Source organism: Belonocnema kinseyi, chromosome 4 (genome assembly GCF_010883055.1).
Source record: "Belonocnema kinseyi isolate 2016_QV_RU_SX_M_011 chromosome 4, B_treatae_v1, whole genome shotgun sequence".
Taxonomy (NCBI): domain Eukaryota; kingdom Metazoa; phylum Arthropoda; class Insecta; order Hymenoptera; family Cynipidae; genus Belonocnema; species Belonocnema kinseyi.
The window spans coordinates 108,272,135-108,285,287 of NC_046660.1; the positions used below are offsets into that span (position 1 = coordinate 108,272,135).

Consider the following 13,153-nt stretch of genomic DNA (forward strand, 5'->3'; position numbering starts at 1 on the left):
ATGAATCAAAAGTAATTTCTTAATTCTAAATTAGAATTTTTGAGTAACCGTTCAAAAAATAATGCGATTTCCATTCAAAAAACATGACTAATTCTGACTTGAAAAATTTTTTTTCTGAAATTTAGCATTTTAAATGTTAAAAAATGTTAATAAAAAGGTGATCAGAAGTTTTAGTTTTAAGCTAAAAATATTAGTTTCAATAGTATAAATATGATTTGATCATTTGTATATAATGTTATATATTTTCTAACATTTATACAATAATTAATTAGTCACAATACACATAAAAGAATACACGCTCTAGAATTATATTTTATTTTTCTTCAATTAAATTACTTTAAATTCAAAATCACTTTCTTGTAATCCAGGTCTTCTTCAAGTCACTAAAAAAAATCAAGTTACTAAAAAATCTAACACTCCAAACTCTTATTTTTGGATTAGGGAAATTCTATTTGGGCATTTTTCAATAATTATTTGTTGGAAATACTAAATCTGAATATTAGATAATTCAAACTCAGCGCGCAAACAGTGACCAATCGGGTGCCACGCAAGCGCAGTTATAAAGTTGCCAAGATTGGGGACACTGTATAGGCTTTAGCCTGCCATCCAGCCATGTTAATTTTAATTCGGAGGTTTTGCCAACGTTTGGACCAGTTTGGACCTTGTCGTGTGTGATGTAAGTTTTGACCACTTGTAAGCACTTATATCGGATTCCTTATCGCAATTCGGAAGAAATGTTATGGGCCGATAATACTGATTTGTTTTGAGGTTTGAGACTGTTTTGTGTAAGAACTTCTTGTTTGCTGTTTTCAGTTCGGTAGATCTGAGCTGTACTTAAATTTAAGTCAATTTGGTTTCAATTAACGGCACTTTTCTTACTGTTCAGTTGAACGCTGTACGTGACTTGACTTTATAGGGGAAGTAATAGCTGGGCCGGCTTGTACCGATCGCAAGGACACAAAAGCAAGAAAGGTATATTACTTTAAAAATAAATAATTAGAACATTTTATGAGGGAGAAAGCTAATAATTCAAGTGATACTTTAAAATGTTTTCGAAAGTTTTTATAGTGTAGGTAGTTTCCTGTATAAAAAACTTTTAGTGAAGGTAAATAAACTTTAAAAATAAATTAAATGAGCAATATATATTTTTATTTTATAAATTGAATGTGCAACAGCCATTATTTGACAATATTTTTAATTGATGGAAATTTAGTTCATTGGGGTGAAGGTCCTCTTTATCTGGAAAGATGCAACCTGCTGCCACTCCTATGTCCCACCAGTTGTACGAGAAAAAAATTTACGCTGGATTGTTTCTCAATTATCTTTTAAATATGAAATTTCGTTAAACCGTGGGAATTAATTTTCTTTTTGAAAATTAATTTTTCAACTAAATTGCCAAAATGGTGAGCACAAGTGCTAACATACGATAGCGAAATATGTTTTAAAGATTCTGAATGTCTTCTGCATGGCGGCATTATAGACTGTCAGGGAAAGTAAGCATGAAATAACACGTTCAAAGTTCAGTCTTCGAGTTCCACGTTTGCCAACGCCGTGGAGACAATCCCGTTTTACGATCAAAAATGTATACATTGTTATACAAATGTATTTATAAAGCAATATTTAAGTTCAAGTTATAATCAAGAGATGTTTCAGATTTTAACTTAATTATAAGAATAGTCAGGAGCGTACTTTTATGGGGTTGAAGGGGGCACCACCCTTAAATAATTGTTAAATTTCCATTTATTTTTCAACATAATCAAAAGTATTTTTAGTTTCTTACCTTCATGACGACCCAAAAACGTTCCTCTAAACATATTATAATTAATTTACAGATATTAAACAATTTTTGGTGAATAAATTTTTTTCAGTTTTTAGTCAAGTTTGGATTCGTTTAAGTTTCAAGGTTCCGGAGTATATTTTTTTTATTTTCAAGTTCCTAATAAATCATCATTTATTTTGAACGTTCTTTTGAAATAATTCAATTTATTTTTTGATCTTCTAAAATTTGGCTTGCTTAGTTTTAATGTTAAACAATTATTTTTTTACCTAATAAATATTTTAAATTCTACAATTTCAGAAGCTTTGATATTGAAAAGTTTAATTTAGTTTTTAGTTTCATATTGTCAAATTTTAATCGCTTTTAATTTAAAATCGTTCACATTCGGAAGTTTGCCCTTTCTAATTATTTAGTTTTGAAAGCTTTCAATTAGGAATAATGCAGTCTCAGCTCCTTTGAATATTATTCACTCAATTTCCAGAATTTAAATCTGAAATTATTCAATTTGTAACGTTTTCAAATTGTTGTATTTTCAACATTTTATCCCGAAATCACTCGATTTTCAGATTCCAAATAGTTAAATATGTATTTTTTAAATTTCATATGCTCTCAATTCAGAATTATTGATGATAAATTACTGTTTCAAAAATGTTTAAAACATATTATTTAAAACTTGATTTAATAATTGAGTTCTAAATTGTTTATATCTTTAATGTTATGAATTATAATTAATGTTACTTCTTGTATGTAAAAAATCGCATCTCTGTATTTTCCGTTAATATACACAGAAATTTCCCAATCCTACTTATTATATGATTCAAAGTCAATAGATTTTTTGCAAAAAGGTTTGCTGTTTTTCATCACCTTTCGCAATCGATCGTAGGTTAAAAAAACTCTGGGTTTCGCAAAGAGAGTATATTTTTTCCTAAACCGGACGAAATCATAAATTTTTATCGGGATATAGTTGGGAGATGAGAATTATAAACCATTCCCTGACTGCAAGATTATGATTAAAACTAAAAAAAAGTACTTACTATTATAACTGTAATAGTTCCTAAGTTATGGCTTGTCAAATAGGGCTGAGTGAAAATTAACAAATTGTATGAGCTGATGAACAAACATTTTGAGTGGACATACGATTTCTTTTTAAATTTTGCACGCGCGGTAGCCTTGTTTTATGCGAGGAGTGATTAAAGAGGTGGTCCAACACAGGAAATCCATAAGAGGACATCACTTTGCAGTTTAATAATAATTCGATTTTTTCAGATCTAGGAATAATATTTTTGTTACCGAAGAAGAAAAAACTAGATTCGTGTAAAAATCTATATATTCGTGTAAAAAACTAAAAATCTATTTTTTCCGCATTAGGTGCTTTTCTTCGCGGAAGATAAAAAATGCACATTTTTTATGAAGCACGGTGAACTCTCGCCTTTTTTAACGGCCTTGAAACGTACGCATTCGATAATTAAAAGGCTGGAGGTGCCCATACTTCTATCGTGACTTTCAGATTATTTTCATCAAGTGACGTTCATTGGCTGCGCCGGGCTTGTGTCGATAAGGGAAATAATTTATTATGGCAGTGTATACTGCCGTACAAACTAAAAAGATACATAAGTCCAATCTGACTCGAACTGAGAAAATTGAGAAAAACTTCTTGCCCAAAGAACTTTAATATCGAATAAAATTTTGGATAATTAAGATACGCTATTTGGGTAAAAATAATGTGCTTTTCATATTTTGAAATAAAAAATGGCTTTTTTAAACAATTTCTTTTAGAAAATAGACTTGCGATAATTTACTAGTCGTGGAAAGTCAAAAATACAAGGCAAAAAGAACACAAAGTCACTGGCGATCGTCGCTAGTGTATAGCCAAATTTAGCCGGGACTTATTTCCCGTGGATTTCCGATCAGAGTCCAAGCTAATTTACAAAGTTAAAAGATACGTAAGGGCAAGCGATTCTTTTCGTTTGCCGATTCCCGCCGCACTCTGTCACTTTTACAATACACTTTTCGACTCTACTCGTTTTTTGTAATAAATATGAATAATTAATAGATTTTATAACCACAGTTAGATGCAGCTTTCTCTTACGAATCCAACGATACCAAAAACTAATTTTTCATAAAAAATGTCACTTGCGTATCTTTTTAGTTTATGCGGCAGTTTGATGTCCGGTGCCGGTCACTAGGTTAGTATCCGGTAGATTGCTCTCATTAGCTACACGGCAGTGGGAGGAGTTTGCCGGACAATAGCATCGAGTGTTGAATTCGACTTAGTACATTTCTTATTTTCTTGTGACATGCATGATATATTGTTTTAATTTAAGGGTACCCCCCCCCCTTCCCAGTTTTTAATTTTTGCGAATTTTAAAGGGCTGGTAAATGAACAAAAATCGACTTCATAGGTTTGGATATTTTTATACATGTAATTTAAAACTTAAAAAACAAGAAAAATTTTTGACATAATTTTTATCAACATTTTATAACTGTTTCTTGCGGTCATAATAGTCTAAGTTATAGCTATATGCCGTCCAAACTAAAAAGATACAAAAGTGACATTTTTATGAAATATTATTTTTTGGTATCGCTGGATTCGTAAGAGAAAGCTGCATCTAACTGTATTTTCATATTTATTGCAAAAACGATTGTTTATAAATGAGGAAAGTCGAAAAAGTTGAAAAATACAACAGAAATAGATACACAAAGCACTTTGCGTGTCCTAAAAGTTGTACAATCCCTACCGAAAAGAATGTTTGAGTATATACTAAAAATTCTTTAGGTCAAAGAAGTTCAGAGGACTTCTCCGCAGGCACTCAGGTAGATATTTTTAAAGGTCCAGGAAGCTCGTTTAAATGGTCTGAAGGCTTTAAAATATCCTTTCCGAAATTGAAATAAGAATACGATCATAAATAACAAGCAGAGAGGTCCTTTGTTAAGCTTTCGGATTAAAATTTAGATGTAGATTTTTTTTAATTTCATAGTTAACAGCCTAAACCATAACAATTCGGAATCTACGGCTTTCGATGACTTTAGATATCTAACTTTTTTTTCAATGCTTAAAATTGGAAGTAATAGAACGTTTCTCGTAAATGGAATGAGATACGCCAAAAAAGACAACATTTTTGAATTCAACTATATTCAATTGTATATCAATATATAAGTTATAATTATAAATAAGTATAATGAGAAAATTCATCCATTAAAAAAAGGTGTTAATAATTTGAAGAGAAATTGAAAAAGGGAGAGCGGATTAGCCACGACCAACTACTGTAAATAACTCTGCCCGCCCGGTCCGTGACGAATACAAAAGGAACATTATATTACCGTCGCACCACTCTTAAAAGGACCACTAAAAGGATTTTGAAAAGGACCCAAATCTCTCAAACTATCTCCGAGACTATTTTGTTTCAAATCGACTTTGTTTATAGACTCAAATGGGCCAAGCTATTTCGCTAAAGAAAACTCAGATTTCTTTCGGTAGGGAGAAAGGAATTACGTCATCAGCATACACATGAAAAAGAACTTAAAGAACTTTGTGCTTTTTTTGCGTTGTAAAAGTGACCGAGTGCGACGGGAATTGACAAACGAAAAGAATCGCTTACCCTTACGTATCTTTTAGCCTTGTAAATTAGCTCGGAATCTGATCGGAAATCCACGGGAAATAAGTCCGGGCTAAATTCGGCTATACACTAGCGACGATCTTTCGGGTAAGTTGGGGGAAAGCCACTAAATACACAGTGTCCGTTACGTTTGTTTTGATGTTGTATTTTGAGGCTGCTCTCGAGCTTTTCGACAAAGGCATCGTCCGCAAGGGACTGTGTTCTTTTTGCCTTGTATTTTTGATTTGCCGCGACTAGTAAAACATCGCAAGTCCATTTTCTAAAAGAAATAATTGTTTAATAAATCAATTTTTTATTGCAAAATGTAAAAAAGCACATTATTTTACCCAAATAGCGTATTTTCATTATCCAAAATTTTAGTCGATATTAAACTTCTTTGGGCAAGAAGTTTTTCTCGATTTTCTCAGTTCGAGTCAGATTGGACTTACGTATCTTTTTAGTTTGTATGGCAGTATTGATGCATAGAAAAACATCAAAAGTTTAGATTGATCGGTTGAATAGTTTTTGAGTTACAATGGTCGTCAATCGTAAAAACACTGTTTTGAGGAAAATGCGTTTAAGTTTTGTAAAGTAATTCTTCGTGCATAACACCTACTCACCTTCAATCAGTTATTCCAGGTCTATAAAAAATCGCTTCTGACTCTCAGCAGGTAGTCATATGGTAAGCCGAGGGGGACCGAATTCTGGCTTAACTATCTTGACTTTCATTTTCGTATCTTTTTTTTTGTTTTTGTTTAACAAACCCTATAATTGAGGACTTTTACAGTTAGAATCTGGTTTATATTTTTTAGTATTACACATAACTTTAGGTTAATTTTTGCCGAATGGGCCAAAGTTGAAATGACGTTATCAATTTGGTAATGTGGTATTATGTGAAAGGTGGTTATTTCATTTTTGATTTTTAATGATGAAATTGACATAAAATTTTCACTCAATTAGAACTAAATCTCGTGACAGCCTTGCCATACTTGAAAGAGAGTTTATAATTATAAATGTTAAGTTCGGCCACTAGAGTCGCTACGGTGCTGCGAATACGACCGAACCAAAGGTCACTTGTCGATATTCGAAAAATAAGCAACGATTGCAGTGCTTGATCAGTTGACAGTTGACTGTACTCATTGAGTTCAATCTTTTTTGTTAAGTAGGTCGATATGGTTGATAATAGGTATTCATGAAATGCCATATATGTCTGAACACTCTTGTCAAACGAACTTTCTATTAGAGTGAAGTCTTCCCTATTTCAAGTACCCCGTACGCAGCTATTTTAAATTGGACAGTTCCGACAACTCCCACGATGGTCTCAACGCTCTCCTCAGGTGCGTTCCAGGCCTCCAACGTCTGCACTCGGAGCCGTTCCACGGCGCTAGTTGAGTGTTCGGCTACATTCGGGTGGACCGTTCAGAGATCACTAGGGTAAAGAGTGGGGGTTACTAGTTGGGTGACTATTTCCCCCACCGAAAATAGAGTAGAGTGCGAAACATACAAATTTATAAAATATGTGCCGGAAAATTGTTGTCGACTTTTGTATAACATAACTTCAATTATATTTTCCCAAACATTACTCGCTAAATATCTGAATCTAAACATACACCCGGCACAAACTCGAAGCCGTTCATTCTTCGGTGCCCCTTCCACTCCACCCTAGTAATCTCCGCCCACTTCTTCACCCACCAATTCACCCGGGGGTTCGTTCAGGTTTATCACGAAGTGTACTCATAGTGAACCTGCAAAAGGGGCGTGGTTTCTTTGAACGGTTGCGTGTGAAAGGATTTGGTGCAAATCATGCCGCGAATACAAAGATTGCCAGGTTATGTTTATATTTAACAACATACAATGGAGAGCCAGCGGAATAAAATAATTGTTGCTGCAGTTGCATCAAACCGGTTATTGTTGCAAACGATCATGTTTGCAACTATGTTGGAAAGTGATGATGCGGATAGTGATAATGAGGTGGAAAGTGCTGGCATTTTAATGGAATTTTCCATGAAAGTCCGATGCCCGAGAGAAACGCCTATTAGAATAATTGGATATTCTGAAAGAATTGTTCCACAATTTAATGCAAAACAATTTAAGGAATATATTAGAATGAACCCGAATGCACCCAGTGGGCACCGGGACGTCCTAAAGACGTCCTTAGAATGTACCTCTATGTCATATGAGTTGACGTCTTTAAGACATCCTTTGGATCTTTTCATATCTTTAAAAGGTCCTCAGGACGTCCTTAAGACGTGCACCGAAAGACGTATATAGGACCAGTTTAGGACTTGTGTGCCCACTGGGCAGGTGGTAACTTGGAAAACTTGGTAGGAGAGCAGTTATAACGTAATTGCAAAATTCTGGCTCGAAAACAACTGCTGTCGATTTGGCAACGCCTGACTTTTCCTTTTTTGCAAATTAAGAGAGCACACCATATCCTAAAAAGTAGTAATGTTCCTCACATCAACTTAGGGTAGGGTGGGGCGAGATGAGCCTAGGGGATAAGATGAGTCACTTAATTTTCTCGTACGTTATCAATTATTTTTTGTATTAATACCAGGAAAAATATTATCAAACTTCTTTTTTGACATTTTTTTGCTTAATGTGGAATAAATGTGGAAAAACGAAACTAAAAATTCTAAGACCTGTATTCTGCTATTTTTCATTTGTTGAGAAGATTCAAGAATCACGCAAAATCACATATTAGATATTTTCCACTGGTTATTTAGATAGCTTATTTATCAGGCCTTAAGTTTTCAACAGATTTATATATAATTGTAAAACCAAAATAGGTGAAATTTTTATTTGACTAAAAATGTCATATGGGGCGGAATGAGCCACCTCTTCCTGTGCATTAACCTAACCTCTAAGTGTAGCAGTCAGTAGGTTAGGATGGAATGTTTTATATTATCAGATTGTGCATGATGCTAATTATGGTGTTAACGTATAAAAAACTAATCTTGTCGACAAAAATTCTCAGAAAAAGTATGACAGCAGCACTGTTATAGGTATGATTAAATAATATGAGATGCTGTCAACTAAAAGAGAGAGCGCTGTTTTTCTGGTGTATCTCTTAAATAAATTTGATTTAAAACTCGTGAAATGCTATAAAAATAAGAAAAACATTGTTGCGGTTTAAAAATACGGCAGACGTTTCAAAAAACTGTTTAGTACCCCAATAGGGTAAAGGGGGGCAACGCCAACCAGTGGGGCAAAGGTGATTTTCCTTATAGCATGGCTATTATTTAACTATTTTAGTTCTACTTTGCATCAAATAAATCTATTTAATCAGAGAGATTTTGTTACTTACTAAAATCTTGAAAATTGACGCTGCAAGAGAAAAATTATACAGAAAACAGTTTTTACCACGAAAGAATGGAAGTTTCGCTGACAGAAATATAAAGTTTTCAAGTCTACTGATAATACTTACCGTATACAAATTTGATATTTTGACAGATAAAATAATATCACACAATCTAATTATATTAATTAGATGTAATACAAGCCCAAAATATAATATATCTCATAAATAAGTGAGGCTTGGCCAGGGGGGCAAGCATGACGAAAATAATATTGACAAGTGCTTAGGTGAAACACGTGTCACAAGTATCGTCGATAAATGATCGGCAATGTAGAACAGCAACTTATCTTGTGGGCTACATGGAAGAAACTATTAAATATTATTATTATCAATCCGGTCGGTATTTCGTCGGTATGCCGACGAAATACAGCATGTTAGAAATAATTAAATTACCAAATAATTGTTTTTTTGTTGTGATTAATACTTATAGAAATATAATATAATGTAGAACTCGAAATAAGAAAAAACTGGATCAATTCAACATCTTATTAACTTTAAAAAAAACATTGACTGTTAACTTTTTGCCGCTGCCCCCTCCCCTTATCCTATATATGAAATTCAATGTCATGCAGTAATTGTAGTAGACCAGTCTAGTATTTGGGAGTTTACGTATTGTAGAATTTATTTTTTACTGCGATAATGTACATGGTCAAGTCGAAAAGTTGCTATATTTATTTTGGTAATATAATTATTAAAGGTATGTGGATATAATTCGTTTTTCTATTCACTCTTTGTAGTGTTAATTACGGTAGAGGTTAGGATTAACGATTACATCATTTTGAAGTAAATTACTTTAAATTTTCCGTTCAATTTTGGAGCAGAGTGTATATAATGCTTTACGTTCAAGCAATGAATTAGCAGATTTTAAATACTGACGTGAAAAGGACAGCTATGCTCATCTCGTCCCACTCTACCCTATGTTCCGTATCATACACTAAGATGTTTCCTGTTTCTTTGTTTACAATCGCATTTTGGTGCTCTCCCAAAATGTCTATATGTTTTCCGGGTGCGAATTTAATAACTTTTTTTATACTGTTAATTTTTCTCTTTATAACGAAGTTTTCACGAGTTATATTCTGTATGTGCGCTAACTTTCCAACTTGCCGCTAATCCCTCCCGCCAATTTCAGTGTTCACTCACTTCCACCTACCATTTTTCGTCGGGTGAAATAGTCACCCATTGAGTGACCCCCACCCTTCAATCTCGTGATTTCTTAAGGGTTTACTCGGGTGGATACGCCCACTCACCCAGCGCCGCTGAACGAGTCCGAGTGCACCCGGGTGCACTTGGTGAGAAACCTGAACAAACCCCGGATGGTCGCCTGGAACGCAACTCTACGTGTCAATGGCTGACTAATGAAAAAAGAGGCCCGAAGAGCGGGAAGTTTGAATTGAGCATTGTAGGATGACTTAATGGGAATGCAGACAACTTTTTCGATAAAATATTCTAAACGTTAAAGTAAGTCAGCAAAGTCAGTGTCCTGACAACATTGATTCTGCGGATGTGGGACCGTAGTAATCCCGCACGTTCGCTAGCCGAGCGAAGCTGATCTTAGAAGATTTGAACCACCGTAGTTCCATTTTCGAACCGATATATGTCCAGCCCACGCGAATAATATTGTTTCCATGGTATCTGGCACCCGCCTCGCCTAGATTTTTTTTCAGTGCACCTATCCTAGCATGATACATTTGAAACTCTAGACCTTTTGTAAGTTAACTTTAGGTCCGCCAAATATTTGAGTCATTCCTTGATTCTATTAAAGTGAAACTCTTCTATAGAGCCGATTTTGGGGCTGGCGATGGATGGGAAGTAACTTATTATAGCCCGCTCCATTTTTTTTGCTCACGCCTGAGTACTCGCCTGAGTAACAACCGCAGATCCCGCGCAGCTCCTGTTACATCTACCAGTGGCGCGGCGTCAATTCTTGTTAGGGCTATAGAAGGGAGGGCTATTGAAGAGTTTCACTGTATATTGATTTTTAGTTAGCAATTCGTCGTATGTCAACAAAAACACTGGCTTGCATAAAGCACTAGGGGCCCTCGACTTTGTCTACTACGGAACCGGCTCTCGATCCTTAAGCTGAGAAACAGTAGTTCTAGGAATTACTACACCGTAGTTACTACACTCAGAATCGGGCGTATTTATCTGTATCGTTATTGATAGTATGTATTGATTAATTTTAAACACACCCGCGCTTTTCGGTACAGCCAATGAACGCTGCTGAACAAGATTATGTTGACGACTCGCGGTAGATATGAGGGCTCCTCCAATCTTGAAGGCTCCTCCAATCTTGAAATTTAAGAATCCTTGCGTTTCAAGGCCGCGAAAATAGAGGGACTTCACTATGCTTATCATTTTCTTTTCTTTTTAATTATGCGTTAGTGCCGTCTCTTATGTGTGTACTGAGAGGTCCCCCATATCATATTCTCAAATGTACAAAGAAAGTTCCCTGATTATCAGGATCGGCGAGAGACATGTCTAAATGCTGAATATCGGCTGACCACAGAAAAAGTGGGGTTTCTATTAGCACTGCTATTTGGTTTCAAGTAAGCTGAAACAAAAAGGAACTTTTCTTGCTGTAGAGGAACCTAAAACGATCATTTATTCCAATGGAACTTAATGTATGGTTTCTAATCGAGACTTTTCGTATAGAACTCATTTTTTGTCTCGCCTCACTTCAAACATTTTAGAAGTTAATGATGCATATTTTATTTAATAAAGTAACATAAATAATAATGCACCGAAAACATTTAATCAAGATATTAAAACTATAAGGATTAGTTATTCTGAAAAGGACGATAGTGCGCATTTAATGTGACAGTTTTTAAGGTTATGTTGAAAATCTGACGTTTTCAACTACGCACGTACCGAAATGCGCGGGGTTGTTTAAAATTATTTAATTTTTACGTGCAAAATTGTTCCGAATTTCAATTAATATTTGCTTGAACTCGTACAATTTTAGCGTGGCAAGTCTACACTACCAAAGCATGGTAATATAGCTCGAGCGTATGCTTTGCAAGTAGTATCGCCGTGCAAGAAATGCTTTCACTTGACCGTGCGAGGGTTGCAAGAAACCTTTGCAATTTCGGTATGAGTTTCTTATAAAGGAGGTCTTAAGCCACGTCCACCAGCGCTTGCTGGGTCGCAGGTATGGTGGAAGAATGCGGCGCGCATAAACTTATGCCGAAATTGTAAGGTTTTCATACAATCACACCACGGTCAAGCGATTGGGTTGTCTCGCAAGGCGAGACTGCTTTTCGAACATGGAATATTGAACTTTTCTGGTACAACACATACGCATGCTTAAAATGCATTAATTATAGATAGGATAACAAGAAAAAAACCTGCTACAAACTCATGAGAGATACCCTTTTGTTAATAGATATCTGTACGATTATTCATCGTATTTATTGAGTTCAAATAGGTCTACGCTTTTCTGCTCAGTTCTAAAGTATGCTACTTTGACATGAGCCGCAACATTGCCGAACCTACAGTTTTCTCTTGTGTTCAAAAATTATTTGAAATTTTGTTAAATTGCAAAGTAAGTCATTGTTTTGGAAATTGCAGGTCAGATAAAATTCCTAAAAATTGCAAACAAAAATAATGACCTAGCGTCCATGGTTTAAAAAATATGGCATGCCAAAGTGATTTTGATTAAAAATAAAAAAGATGGCGACGATTTTGGGGCCCAAAACATAAGTTTTGTATTTCGAAAATCGAAGAGGCTATACAAATCGTATATTCGGGGGGGGGGGGGGGGGGGGGCGAAGAGCTTCACAAAGTAATTATCTAAAGCTCTCCATTCGGGCCAATTAGTATTCAAGGTCCTTTATTTCAGGAACTGTTCTTTCCTCGCATATCTCTTTACTTTCATACTTTGTAAACATTCTTTCCTCAGTCTGTCTCCGCATACGCTGCCATTTACTTTACCTCGGTATACTTCTTTCGTTAGTCGTTCATCTTCCATTCTCTTAACATGTCCAAACCAGCTCAACGAATTTCTTTCACACTTTTCAGTGTATCCACTATACCAAATTCTTTGAGGATTCTCTCATTATTGACTTTGTCCTTTAGTGTTTTCCCGCATACATTGCGCAGGAATTACATGCCAGCCGCGTTAATTTGACTTTTATCATTTTTTCTGTAGGTCCAGGTCAGTGGCTGTAAATACAGTACACTGGAGCCTGGAGATAAGCACGGGTTTGGGTATTACTCTGAGCATATCTTAGAGGAATCCAAATCTAAACAGTAAGTGGCGTGTGACAGCTGCCAGATCGTGGATGAAATTTACCCCCACCATACCTACCGTTTGGGAGCCGGAAAACAGAAGGTGCATGATTACCACTGTGAGTTCGTATGTAAGCCGAAAATGCACGATTCGACTTCGGAGTTCTGCTGTACGATGATTGCCGATCTGAAGGC

General features: G+C 35.3%; 1 protein-coding gene across 5 annotated transcripts in view; it reads left to right on the plus strand.

The window, feature by feature from the left end:
- The first annotated feature begins 574 nt into the window (after positions 1-574).
- Positions 575-13,153, plus strand: part of LOC117171356 (hydroxysteroid dehydrogenase-like protein 2) — a 21,352-nt gene continuing 8,773 nt past the window's right edge. The window contains exons 1-2 of one of the 5 annotated variants that reach the window (XM_033358601.1): positions 575-676; positions 887-972. The gene's annotated coding sequence lies outside the window, so the exon portion shown is untranslated. Of the gene's footprint in view, positions 786-813; positions 973-13,153 lie in introns of all 5 variants that reach the window. The other 4 variants (XM_033358600.1, XM_033358599.1, XM_033358598.1 and 1 more) reach the window with 4 other exon arrangements.